Below are 15013 nucleotides of genomic sequence, written 5' to 3' on the forward strand. Positions count from 1 at the left end.
TCTATGTTGTTGCATATCTTAAAGGCTGCCTTGGAGCACGCTTTCCCAAAAATCAGACGCTGAACGTCTTTGGCCACTGATGTGTACCCCCACTGGGAGGGAACATACCTGACTGAGGTCTGTTGTCTTAGTGTATGCATGATCTCACCAATAAACCATACCTTGGGGCATCCTTGCTTACAGTGCATGAGGCAGATAATATTGGCCTAGTCACATGAATATTTGCTGTTTATGTGGTGGGTGGTGTTCCCGCGTGTGATGGTAGTGTCCATCTTGACGATCTGACATGTCTTGCAGAGGTTACCTTGGCAGGGTTGCGTAGTGTTGTGGTCGATGTTGTCCTGAAGGCTGGTAGTTTGCTGTGAATGTTGGCCTGCTTAAGATCTGGTGGTTGTTTGAACCCAAGAAGTGGAGGTGAAGGGAAGATCTTGGCTAGGTGCTTATCTTCATCGATGACATTTTGAAGGCTGTGAAGAACATGGCGCAGTCTCTCCACTCCAGGGAAGTGCTGGATGATGAAGGATACCCTATTGGTCATATCCTGTGTCTGTCTCCTGAGGAGTTTGCTGTGATTTTTCGCTGTGGCACATCTGAACTGGTGGTCAATGAGTTGAGCATTACATCCTGCTTTTATGAGGGCATCTTTCAAAACCTTCAAGAGCCTGTTGCATTCTTTCTCATCTGCGCAAATCCTGTGTATGTGCGGGGCTTGTCCATAGGGGATGGATTTGTTAACATGTTTCAGGTGGAAGCTAGAGAAGTGCAACATCATGAGGTTATCTGTAGTCTTGTGGTAGAGAGAGGTACAGAGGTGCATGTCCTTGATGGATATCCGAGAATGGGGCTGATTCTAAAGAGTAGCCCACGGTAAGTCTGACGGTGAGGTGAAACTTGTTGATGTCACTATGTCATCGCTTCAGTGATTCCTTGCCTTGAGTCCAAAGGAACAAAATGTTATTAGTGTATCTGGTGTATAGTGTTGGTTGGAGGTCCTGCACAGCAAAGAAGTCTTGCTTAAACTTCAGCATTATACCCTTGGCATGAGACTCTTGTGCCTTTCATGTTATTTAAGTCATTTGGTTCGCCTCCAGCACCGCATTATTTTTAATTTTTTGTAATTATCTCTCTGCCTCATTTAATTGGATTATAGGTCATCCCTTCACTTGTTATTCAGCTGTTGACACTTTACTCCCCCCATCTGACACTCTGGATCACCTGCAGGGACTTAGTATTCAGCCTGTTGAAACTTCACTCACACCATTTGTATGGTATTTTGATCTCTCTGACATTGATCTTTCTCTACCCTATAAATTCTGTGTTCGGTGTGCTTCCCTCTCACTTCACATGATGAAGGGGCTATGCTCTGAAAGAATGTGATTTCAAATGAACCTGTTGGATTATGACCTGGTGTCATTTGACCTCTGACACTGGCCTGGATTTAGGGCTAGGTTCAAGTCGCATCTGCTCTAGAGTTGTGTAATAACATCTCTGAGGAGGTTGTTTGGAAAACATTGTACTTGCTTGAACAGGGAGTCTGAGGTATACATGTGGTGCGTCTGCCTCTGAGCGAAGACACCCAGGTTCAAGTCTCATCTGGTCCAAAAGTGTGTCCAGAACATGACTGAAAATGGTTGATTTGAAAATCTCTGCTCTTTTGAACATTTTTCCAGGATATTCTTTGGGCTGCGGCCAATCCACTGACATTAATTTAACAGAGATGTATTGGAAACCTTGAAAAGAGTTTCTGCTACTCTTCTTGTGAAATAACGCCAACACTTTTTGAATTAATCGAAACCATTGTGACATTCTTGACCTTAACGCTAAAGTTGATGAGCATTGCATGAAAGCTGATTGGGATAAATGATTCAAAATCATAGAAATGTTATGGCACAGAGGACTCCATTCAGCCCATCACGCCTGTGCCAGCTCTCCAAGTGAAAATTATGCTACTAGTAATATTGTCTATATTATTGTTAATTAATAATACTAGTGTAACTGTCCTGTCATAGTCCTGTAAAGTGTAAAATTTTAAAATGCGGAACATCAAGTTGACCTTTCCTGTTGTTAAATTGACAGGCTGATATACATTTCTCTTGATTTTTCCCACATTTTTCATTATTGTACAAAATCAAAGTCTTCTGTATTAGACATTAATTGGTCAGTTTCTCTACAACGCACAATTTTATTCCTACCTACTCAGTCTTTTTTCTCAAATATCTTCTCAATCTTTGAGGTCCTTGGACTTTGAAGTTCTGCATTTGTATATTTACCAATTTATCTAACCTAAATCTTTGTCTGTGCGCAATTTATTCTTGAATAGCTGCCTTAAGAGGACTTCATTTAATAAATTATATGCTTTCTGCTTGGCTGTGAGAGCCAGGATCTGGGAGTAAAGATAAGAGCTGTCGTTGTTGGTGGACAAATTAAGTGAATTTGATCATCTTAATGTCAGTTTCTGTAATGTTCCTGTCATTTAGTGATCACTTTTACGACATTGGTCAAAGCAACACTTTTGCAATGGATCAGAAATAGATACAAAATGCTTTTCAATTTTATTCTCCACTGTGAAACATCAACCAGACAAAGATTTTGATTTGATAAATAGGTAGAAATATAGTTGCAGAGCTTTGAAGTCCAAATACCTCAAAGATTGAGAAGCCATTTGAGAAAAAAAAACAGAACAGAGCAAATATGAATGAAACTGTGCATGTAGGGAGACTGAACAATCAAAACTTAATGTGGTAGATTTTGAGTTAGTGCAGTGGTGAAAATTCTGAGTCAGCCACAAATACACATTTATCCATTTTTACTTCCATCAAAATAGTTGCATTTCCATTGATTTTGGCAGTGAGAAAAATGAAGATTCTGTCAACTTAAAATCACAAAAAGCCAACATCATTGCCATCTGATATTTTACACTGCAAAATAGTGCCTGTGATCCAAGTGAAATATAGCTCATTGCAAGACTTGTCACATCAGCTCCTCAATCCAGTTCTGCACAGCCTTGAAACTATGCATTGAGATCACTGAGATAACACTGGCATTCTCAGCAGTTTCACTGCAGCATGAACAAAAAGTTTTTTTCCTGAGGAGGTAGAAAGAAGAGATGTAAAGCTCCATTTCGCTTGTTCATCTTTCAAAGTGAAGATGACTAGGTTTATCACCTGGGGACTTTTGGTGGGTACATGCTGATCTACATCCAGAATATTCAACTGCAAACAGAACAGGATGCTGCAGCCAGTGAGTTTTGGATACGTCGTGAGCTGGAGGCCCACACTCCTTGTGTTTTCTCTCTGTCCCCGAGATACATGTGATTTATAGAAGGCTGTACAGTTTGTTTTTTAACTTTGCTGCATCATGTGCAGAGATCCTGGGCCAGCCTCCCCTAACATTTAAGCTCAATATCAAACTGCTAAGTGAACCATTCAGAGTGCCATGGTGATTCCTTTGATTGCTGTGAATGCACAGCCCAGAGTTGAGCTCTCTGTAGAATATTCCCTAAAGTGGGTAAACATCAGGAATTCTGGCTGCACATCCAGCCTAACTCATTGGCTAGCTCATAATGGTGTGGATGCTTGGCAATGACAATACTATGGCTCTAAGAGATGTATGTTCTCCTTTAATGAAGAAAGTTTGAGACGGAGTTGTAGAGCTGTCTATTCCAATAAAGTAAACAGCTTGTGAGGCTTTAGGGTTTTTGAAAAATTTGGCACATTAGAAGCAGCGGGGATGGGAGGGGTAGGGGTGGTCAAGTTCCCACAGAACCAGAATTTTTTATTTCTAGTTTCCAACACTCACTGGGGTCTTGAAGGTGGAAGTGAAAGTTCTTATTCCTCTCTCTGTGAGAACTAAAAGCTGAGCCTCTTTTCCTACTGCTAGAATTGCATGTGAGACAATCAATTTTACTGAATTTGCCTTTGCCAAGTGTGTGTTTACGTGCTTGGAACAGTTAACTAGTTGTGGCTAATTTTTATATTATTTTGTTAAGTGTTTCGATAGAGTTACAGTGAGGCCAATTCTTTTCTTTTATTTTTGTTTCATCGGTATTTTAACTGTCGTATGAAAATAAAGTGTTCTGCTTAAATTCAAGCAGTTTGACCAATCAAATTGCATCTGGAATGCAACACATTATATGAGCTTTAAAATAAGGAAGAGTTAGGGTCCAGGCTATCTTCTTAATATATTTTGAGGGAGTTTGGTCTGGTCCACAACATTGGCATATCAGCTCAAGTGAGCTCTTCTCTTCCTGGTATTTTTTCCAGCCATCTGATCCTTGGTACCTTCAATAGGCAGTTGAAGAAGGTAGCTCGGATAAAAGCCATTGCTCAAAGTGCTGTATACTGCAGACAGTCTCTGAGAGGCTCATACAGGAGGGGCAGATGTGAAGAACTCCTCAATACTGGAAGATGAGGCAAAAGTAGGAGCTGAACGGAAGAACTACAAAGGAGGCAGGAATACTGTCTTCATCCTTAGACAGACAAAGAGTATTTCTCTGCTAAAATATAACACCATTTCAAGAAATTTAATTCTGTTTTTGTATTATATTTAGGGCACCGTTTGATGTAATTATGGTCAATGTAGTTTATGCTGATGGACTGCAATCATGTTGCGATTTGAAACAAAGAGATAAATACACAGATTAATTAAGATTGGAATTTTAAACATGCATGTGTCAATTATTGCCCAGAAAATAGTACAAGTAGATATTACATGCAGCATGGATGTAAACAATTCATTTTTGAAGATGAGCAGGACTACAGTATCAAGTGTCCTTTCCAGTAGCAAGAGCAATGTGTGGGGAATCTTTATCACTGAGTGAGTAGTTAGGGTCTGTAACGCCCTGCCTGAAAATATGGTGGGGGCAGGTTCATTTGAAACGTTAAAGATGGGTACTGGGTGATTATTTGGATAGAAATGATGTGTGAGGGTATGGGCGGAAAGGCAGGAGATTGGCACTAGGTAATGACGCTTGTTTGGAGAGCCAGTGCCCACACGATGGGCCTATCAGCCTTCTTCCAGACCATAGCAATTCTGTGATTCTGATTTATCCTTCACCAACCTCACTAACTCTGCTTATTGGCTCATTGCTGCTTGTGGGTGCTCCTGAGCCCAAAATACCTGCAAATATTCCCTCATAAGATTGTGCCTGTGCTTTATTTTATTGGTGACAGAGGACTTTGAGGTATTTGGTGGTCACAAGAAACATTATATAAATGCAATTCCTTCTGCCTTCAACTCACGCAGGAGGATTGTGCCTGCTGTCCAGGAAATGTTGATTTTCTACATAGCGTAAACACAGGAATTATGAACTTTGGACCCCGTTCTGCTACATTACCATGGCACATCCGGAGCTTTGTCCCAAGGGAAGGCAGAGTGCAAGAGGTGCACGCACGAGGGAATCATTGGACGGATGCTAAAGCAGGGTTTCAGTTATAGTATGGCCAACCCTCACTCTGCCCTATGTCACTTTGCTAGACTGGTCCTCAAAATCAGAAAGAACAGGCCCGAGGTTTCACCCCCAACCCTGTTGAAGGTGAAGAATGGAGATGAGTTGGCAGCAGCCTTTTATCCCCATTGATAAGATGTGGGCATCACTGGTCAGTCAAATGATTATTGCCCATCCCTACCGGCCCTTGAGAAGGTGGGGGTGAGCTGCCTTCTTGAACCGTAGCAGTCCACCTGCTGTGCGTTGACCCATAATGCCATTGGGGAGGGAATTCCAGGATTTTGATCCAGCGACAGTGAAGGAATGGCGATATATTTCTAAGTCAGGAGGGTGGGTGACTGAGAGGGGAACTCTCAGGTGGTGATGTTCCAAAGTATCTGCAGGCCTTGTCCTTCTAGATGAAAGTAATCGCAGCTTAGAAAATGCTAGGGTAGAGAATTTCTGCAGTGCATCTTGTTGATAGTACAGCTGCTATTGACCGTCGGTGGTGGAGGGAGTGGATGTTTGTGGATATGGTGCCAATCAAGTGGGCTGCTTTGTCCTGGATGTTGTTCTGTGTTGAGTGTTGTTGGGGCTGCACTCATCCAGGCAAGTGGAGAGTATTCCATCACACTCCTGACTTGTGCCTTTTTGATGATGGACTGGCTTTGAGGAGTCAGGAGTTGAATGGCTTTGTGGTACCAATCCTCTGGCCTGCTCCTGTAGCCACAGTATCTATATGATGAATCCAGATCATTTTCTACGGAATAGTAGCACACAAGGCAAATGTCACTTTCAATTTCTGAGCCCAAACCTGAATATTGTCTTGGTTTTGCTGCATCAGAAAATGATTCCCACTTCAGCCCTTATCATGGAGGGATGATCATTGATGAATCAATTTACAATTGTTGGGCTGAGATCACTACTCAGAGGAACTCCTGCAGGGTGATCCTAGAGGTGAAATTATTGGCTTACAACAACCATAGCCACCTTCCACTGTGCCATGTGTAAAGAATGGTTATATTTTATATTTCAGATTTTAGTTTGTGAAATGAGAAAAGAACTGATTTAAAAATGAAATATTGCAGGAGGATTAATGCCTGCTTTTGAAAGCCAGTCATTGGACTCTCATTGTAAACACTGTATGCACAGCTGCTGGTACAAGCAGTAGTAGGAGATGGTGCAGATGGGCTGGAGCTAAGTGTGTGTAGAAATGAAGAATCAGCCAGCACCAGATAGCTGATTGGTCTGTGGGCTAGTGATGAGTTGTTTTGGACAATGGCCTTTCTCCTGCCAACGTCTATATGGTTGGTTGTTGGATACCTGAACAGATTAGGGCTGTGAGTAAGACAGGGACAAGCCATGAGATCTCCAGCAGGCCAGGAGCTCTCAGTTTTCTGTGATAAAAGCCAATTTAAGCCTTAAGGAAAACAGTTTACTTTTCCTTCAGCAGTTGCTGAAAACAGTGACTTTTTATTAATTAGTCAGCGAACCTGGAGGAAACCCACACAGACATGGGGAGAATGTGCAAACTCCACACAGATGGTCACCTGAGGGTGGAATTGAACCTGAGTCCCTGGCGCTGTGAGGCAGCAGTGCGGGGCTACTGTGCCACCCCTGGAACTTGTATGCAGAATTATCCAATTTATCTGACTTTTGGACACAGATTGATACAAAATACAGAGCAGTCTTCTATACATAACACAAATTCATTTTCGTTGCAAATAAATAGACTCTGATTACAGAGTGGCTCAGTGATTAACACCGCTGCCTCACAGCGTCAGAGACCTAGGTTCCATTCTAGCTTTGTGCGACTGTCTGTTTGAAGTCTGAAGTTTTCACTGGTGCTCCAGTTCTTTCCCACTATCCAAAGATGTGTCGGCTGGGTGGATTAGCCATGGGAAATTGCCCATAGTGTTCAGGGATGTGTAGATTAGGTGTGTTATGGGGGATGGATCTGGGTGGGATGCTCCAAGATTCAGTGTGGACTTCAAGATAACAAAGTGTGGAGCTGGATGAACACAGCAGGCCAAGCAGCATCTCAGGAGCACAAAAGCTGACGTTTTGGGTCTCGACCCTTCATCAGATGAAGGGTCGAGGCACGAAACGTCACCTTTTGTGCTCCTGAGATGCTGCTTGGCCTGCTGTGTTCATCCAGCTCCATACTTTGTTATCTTGGATTCTACAGCATCTGCAGTTCCCATTTTTACTGATTCAGTGTGGACTTGTTGGGTTGAAGGGCCCGTTTCCACACTATAGGGATTATATGATACTTTTAAAAATCTTTGATGTTTGTGGTGACTTTGGGGATAGTGGGGCTTCATTTTCAGTGCATTACTCCAACGAGGTGTCACACGTTGTAACTGCAACCTGCAGAGAGGTTTGCTCCTTGTTCCACTGACTCCCATTATGCTGAGGGATGCTGGATGCCTCACTTGGTCAAACACAGCCAAGGACTGCTGCTTTCACCTTCCCTCCCTAAATTTATCTCGTTTTCTAACATTTTATTGCAAGTAGACGGATAGGGCAGTAATTGGCTGAGTTAATTATTTTTCCTGCTTCTTGTGTAATTGACATACCTGGGCAATTTTCCACATTCTGGGCAGATCCCATCGTTGCAGCTGTACTGGAACAGCTTTCCTAGATGTGCCACAAATTCAGGAGCACAAGTCCTCAGTAACATTGCTGCGATGTTCTCAGGGATCAGTGCCTTTGTAGCATGCAGTGCCTCCAGCTGTTTCTTGATATCACATGGAGTGAATTGAATCGGGTAAAGACTGGTAACTGTGATGCTGGGAATCTCTGGAGGAGGTCATAATGGGTCATCCACTAGGCACTTCTGGCTGAAGCTTGTGCTGGGATCATGGTGATATTTGTGAAGCCTCTTCCTCCAGTGAGTTGTTGAATGAATGAATGAATGATTTTATTGTCACCTGTATTTTACAGTGAGAAAAGCAGTAGGAGACTGAAAAGCTTTTCCATTGTCACCAAAATCTGGCACCATTTTAAGAATAAGAAAATAAAACCAGATACAGCTTAATGAGAACTCATTGGCCCTAAGCCAGCTCCTCATCAACAACACCCACACTGTGATCCCTCCTCACTGCTGCCCGCACTGAGCCCAACCAATGTTGAAGTCGCCAATCCTCAGATGCCAGCTTTCATCACTGGGCAAATTCTCCTCCATCACCACCTCACTGCTGCCTGCGTCCGACCTGCCAAAGTGAGAACAGAATGCTTGCTCTGGGCACTTCCCCGATGTTGGTGGGATGCCCTTTTGCCATTGCTTTGCTGCAGCCAGTGCCAGACCCAACCAATGATGGAGCGACTGATCATCAGGCACTGTCTTTCGCCCGGCCTCACCGATGTTGCCTCTGCCAAAGTAGCAGCTACTATTTCCAATTTCAGGCCATGTGTCCACCTTGGAAAAGGAAGTAGGGGCCATCCTCATCCTCCAAACAGTCTCCACTGGGCCCACGCACTGACCACCACACCATCTCCACTGGGTCCACTCACTGACCATCACACCATCTGCACTGGGTCCACTCACTGCCCACCACACCATCTGCACTGGGCCCACTCACAGACCATCACGATGTATATGCTGGGCTCCCTCAAATGTGCACTGGTATTCCTCACTGCTGCTGATTGTAGTGAAGGAAGGTAAATGTAAAGTGGAAGAAAAAAGCATAAACACAGGAGCCCTACTCCACAGTTTACCATCATTCACAACTGGGTGTGTCAGGACCTCAGAGCCTAAACTTGATCCGATGGTTGTGGGATTGCTTCACTCTGTCCATCACTTGTTGCTTGTTCAGTAACCCCGTGTGGTAGCCACACCAGGCTGACACCACATCTTCAGATTTGCCTGGTGCTGCTCCTGGCATGCCCTCCTGCAGTCTTCTTGGACCAGGGTTGATCCTCTGTCTTGATGGTAACAGTTGAGTGGGGGATATGCCAGGCCATGAGGTTACAGATTGTGCTGGAGTACAATTTTGCTGTTATTGATAGTCCACAGTGCCTCACGGATGTTGAATTGCTAGATTTTTTTCAATGTCTCTCAGTTACCATGGGCGATAATGCCAGGCAACACGACGAAGGTTAATCTCAAGGTGAAAGAGAGATTTTGTTCCCACTTGGAATGTGCAGTGATCAAGTTATGATACTATCATGGACAGATGCATCTGCAACCGGCAGATCGGTAAAGATGGGGTCAAATCTATTTTTCCCTTTTGTTGGTTCCCTCACCACACACTGCAGACTTATTCTAGCACCTATGTCCTTTAGGATGCAACCAGCTCGATCAGTAATGCTGCTGCTGAGCCACACTTGATCATAGACATTGAAATCCCCCACCCAGAGTATGTTCTATGCCCCTGCTACCCTCTGAGCTTCCACCAAGTGTTGTTCAACATGGAGAATACTGATTTGTCATCCAAGAATGGCAATGGGGGAGTGTGGATGTGGGCAGTGAGGGTAAGATTTAGCGTTGGTGAGGGCAGTGTGTGAGAATCAGCAGAAGGTTTACTCGCTCATGTTTGACCTAATGCCATGAGATTTCATGGGTCCAGAGTCAATGTTGAGGCAGCTTCCTCTGACTGTAGACCGCTGTGTCGTTACTTCTGCTGGGTCTGTCCTGCCGCTGGGGCAGGACACATCCAGGGACGGTGATGGTGATGTCTGGGACATTGTCTGTAAGGTATGATTCCATAAACATGACCAGCAGACTGCTGTTTGACTTGTATATAAGACAGCTCTCCCAGTGTTGGCACTCATTTGCGGATGTCAGTAAGAGGACTTACAGAGGTGAGAGGATTGTGTTTATGAGTGTCCTTTCGAGTGCTTTAGTCAAACTCAGGTGGTCTGTCCAATTTGATTCTTTTCTTTTGAGCTGTTGATGCAACTAAACAGTTTGCTAGGCTGGACCAGTTAAAGATGGCAGACTTCCTTCCATAAGAGGGCCATAGTGAACCAGTGATCATGGGAACTGCAGATGCTGGAGAATCCAAGATAACAAAGTGTGGAGCTGGATGAACACAGCAGGCCAAGCAGCATCTCAGGGGCACAAAAGCTGACGTTTTGGGCCTCGACCCTTCATCTCTGAGATGAAGGGTCGAGGCCCGAAACATCAGCTTTTGTGCTCCTGAGATGCTGCTTGGCCTGCTGTGTTCATCCAGCTCCACACTTTGTTACCATAGTGAACCAGATGGGTTTCACAATAATCAGTGACAGGTTCGTGGTCACCATTTTAATTCCAGGCGTCTTTCTAAAAAAAGAACAAATTGAATTTAAATTCCCTCTGTTGTGGTGGGATTCAAACATAGAACTTTAATGTTGGTACCTGGAATAATTACCCAATTGCAATACCACTTGGCTATCACATTCCCTGTACCTCACATCTGTCAGAGCTATTCATTCAAGGAATCATCAGAGGCTTTTAGTTTATGGCTAAATTTCATTTGTTAAAGTGTTTTCTATGGTCTTAGATTTTATCTGCATCTTTATTTAAAATGTAACATGCATAATTCAATTGTATTTTGTTGAATTCAAAGTAAAAACCTATAAAATGATATTGAGCACAATTAAACATTTTAACCAGAAAGTGATTCAACAAGGAAGAGAGAGAAGTATCCATGCATAACAATTTAAATAACTATGGCCTGAATTTCTCTGTTTCGTACAAGCATGAAGACTGGGAAAGAAACCAGAGCTAATTTGTTGGGTCCAGTGACCCTTCCTCAGAACTCCTATTCTGAGGAGGGGTCACTGGGCCCGAAACATTAACTCTGATTTCTCTCCACAGATGCGGCCAGACCTGCTGAGCTTTTCCAGCAACTTCTGTTTTTGTTTCTGATTTCCAGCATCTGCAGTTCTTGCAGTTTTATTTTGCAAAGACTAGGGTACTCAGAAAGGATATCACCTTCTTTGATTGTATCTTGAATTTGTAATTAATGTTTCAAAAATTATGAGATCGGAAGGGATTAAAGCATTCTGTCCCAATGCACTGAATTTTTGTAATTTTTAGCAGACGTCACATCTCTCACTCTTCATATTTTTCCCAGGGTCATAAAGTACAGATAAAGTGAGAGTGTTTGATGAACTGCTAATTGACATTGGTCGTAAACTCCAGGCCTGACATTTGTATTTCTTCCCTTTCTGTTTACTGTTTACTGACTGGAATTACAGAGTACACACTAGTACAATAAGTTGTTTCATAAGTGAGGAATTTTCCATTCACTTGTGCTCTATTGTATACACACAGGAAGTCACAAAGGATTTGATTTTCCGATTGTTTTAAGGAAGAGTGGGATGAGCAACTAACATGCTGTCCCCATCACTGACAGAAAATAACCAAAGAACTGTGGATGCTGGAAATCTGAAAGAAAGATAGAAATTGCTGGAGAAACGCAGCAGGTCCAGCAATACTGGAGCGAAAGCAGAATTATTGCTTCAAGTCCAGTAACCCTTCTTCAGAATCCCAGACCCCAAAACATTATTTCTGCTTTCTCTCCACAGCTGCATCTTTCATATTTGAATACATTTCTATCAGGTTGCTGCTTAGCCTCCAATGCACGAGCAAAAACAACCCAAGCTTATCTGTTCTCTCCTGGAAGTTAATACGTCCAATCCAGGCAACATCCCAGTTGCCTCTATGGTACCCTGTTCAAAACCCCCACATCTTTCCTACAGTGTGGTGCCCAGCGCTGCATACAATACCCCAGATATGGCCTAACAAAAGCTATATACAGCTGCAAGATAATAAAGTGTGAAGCTGGATGAACATAGCAGGCCAAGCAGCATCTCAGGAGCACAAAAGCTGACGTTTCGGGCCTAGACCCTTCATCAGAGCTCTGATGAAGGGTCTAGGCCCGAAACATCAGCTTTTGTGCTCCTGAGATGCTGCTGGGCCTGCTGTGTTCATCCAGCTCCACACTTTATTATCTTGGAATTCTCCAGCATCTGCAGTTCCCGTTATCTCTATATACAGCTGCAGCCTGATTTGCCAATTTCCATACTCAATGCCCCGACCATTGAAGGCAAGCATGCCGCACTCCTTCTTTACCAGCTTATCCACTTGTGATGCCACTTTCAGGGAGCTATAGGCTTTCACCGCAAGATCCCTCTGTTTACAAATGTTCCTAAGGGTTCTGCCCTCCCAAAATGCATCGCCTCAAACTTCTTTGCCCAGCTGTCTAACTGATCTATATTCTGCTGTATCGTATGACTACCTTCCTCACTATCCATCAATTTTTGTGTTGTGAAAAATGAGAGGTTGTCTCATTGAAATATATAAGATACTTATAGAGATGTACAGGGTAGATACAAGTGAGATGCTTCTTTTGTTTGGGGAGTCTAGAACAAGAGGTGTGATTTCAAAATAAGAAGGATGTCATTTAGGAACAAAAACAGAAGCTGCTGGAAAAACTCAGATTCTGTGAAGATATTAATATTTTGGGTCCGGTGGTCCTTCCTCAGAAAGACCCAAAACATCAACTCTGACTTTTTTTTCACAGATGCTGCCAGGCCTGCTGAGCTTTTCCAACAACTTCTGTACTTGTTCCAGATTTACAGCATCTGCAGTTGTTTCATCTTTTATTTAAAGATGTCATTTAGGTCTGAGATGTGGAGAATTGTATTTACTCAGAGGGTTGTGAACCTGTGGAATTCTCTACCACACAAGGCTGTGGAAGCTTTGCCTATGTGTACGTTTAAGGTAGAAATTGATACATTTCTGATTATCAATGGTGTACAGGGTTATGGGGATGGGGTGAGTAAAAGACATTGAAATGTTCAATCAGCCCCGACCATACTGAATGGTGGGCCAATCTCAATGGGCTGAAAGTCAGAAAATGAAGTTGATCTAAATAACGTTGGAACCTAGGGCCATGATTCTGGAATCACTAAACAAAAGAACTGCAGATAGTGGAAATCAGAAAGGAAAACAGAAGTTGCTGGAAAAACTCAACAGGTCAGGTAGTATCTGTGGAGAAAAAGCAGAGTTGATGCTTTGGTCCAATGATCTTCTTCGGAATGTTTCTGTATTTATTTCTGAGATCACTATGTGTTTTGCGGATAGTCATGATAGTCAAGAGAAAACACAAGGCATCAAATTTAATTTTGACACTGTAGTTAATAAAGGTTTTATTGTCTTTGGCACTTGTTGGTGAATACTGTTAATTAACATGTGTTTTCCAAGCTTTACAGGATATGCTGTGAGTTGGCTTTTCCAGAAACTGTACTTAGCTTTATATAATAGAATGATAACGGGGGAACAGGAACAGCATAGTTTGAAGAAAAAACAATATCGATAGGCTTATTCATCCAATTCTCACAACGATTGAGCAAGGAAGGTTTTATTATGCAATCATTTAAGTTAAGTAATGTACAGCAAACTCTGTTTGTTTCCTCAGTAATGACATGTTATTACCAAGATATCTTTAATCCTTGCCAATTAATCGTTGAATCATACAATAAAGAAGAGGCCCTTCAGCCCAATAAATCTGCACTGACAAAAGCTACACTGGTCCCCTGCACTAGGCCCAAAGCCTTGTCTTTATGAATTAAAATTAGCCTTTATTGTCACATATATTCATTACGTATAGTGGAACGATTATTTATGGCATTTCAAGTGCTTATTCTAGTGCTTTTTAAAGGTTGTGAGGTTTCACAGCTCAACTGTCCTCCCAGGCAGTGCATGACAGATTTATACCACCCTCTAGATGAAAATTAAAAATTCCTCAAATTCCCTTTCACCTTTCACTTTAACATTATGCCTCCTTGTTCATCACCCTTCAACTCAGGGGAACAGCCGCTTTCTATCCACTCTGTCCTGCCCCTCATAATCTTACGCACCTCAATTAAATGCCCCCTCAAGTTTCTCTGCTCCAAAAAAGAAAACTTGAATATTAACATGTACGAGTGTGCAAAGGTTAAACACTGTTCTCTTCTTTCCTTATTACCATAGCCTGATATTGTCCGTGTCTTGGCCACTTTGATGAGTTTAATGTAAGGAAGGAAACACTTTACCCAAGTGCTCTTGTTAATAAGACGGGCAAAGGAACACAGAATTCAACTCGATTTTATTAACAGAATGTTCCTTATTAAAAAAAGCAGCATGTGAATATTTTCCAAATTCCCACAGTGTTTACTCTGTCCAGCTCTATCCATCTTTTCAGGAGGGGCATTTAAGTGACTATTAGACAGGCATACGGATGATAGTATAAGGTGGAGGTTAGATAGACCTTAGGTTTATTGTAAAAGTTTGGCACAACATCATGGGCCGAAGGGCCTGTACTGTGCTGTACTGTTCTATGTTCGATCAGAGAAAGGATATTTACAATCCACTTGAGCTGGGCTGTTGGAATCCCTTTCCACTCTGACACAGGTCTGGCTCTCTTCCCCAGAGGTGGGTCTCAGAGATCAGGGCATATCTTCTCCTGGGCCTTCTGCCATAAGTCTTGCTTTGAGTCTTTGCTGTGGGGTAGGCTTCCAGGCATGTATTTTTATAATGCCTCACCTTGGGCCTTCCTGAATGGTCTGTGGCCTTCAGCCAGTGGGATCAGGAGCAGGGTTCACATCATCCAGTGG

This window comes from Stegostoma tigrinum, chromosome 14, assembly GCF_030684315.1.
Source record: "Stegostoma tigrinum isolate sSteTig4 chromosome 14, sSteTig4.hap1, whole genome shotgun sequence".
Taxonomy (NCBI): domain Eukaryota; kingdom Metazoa; phylum Chordata; class Chondrichthyes; order Orectolobiformes; family Stegostomatidae; genus Stegostoma; species Stegostoma tigrinum.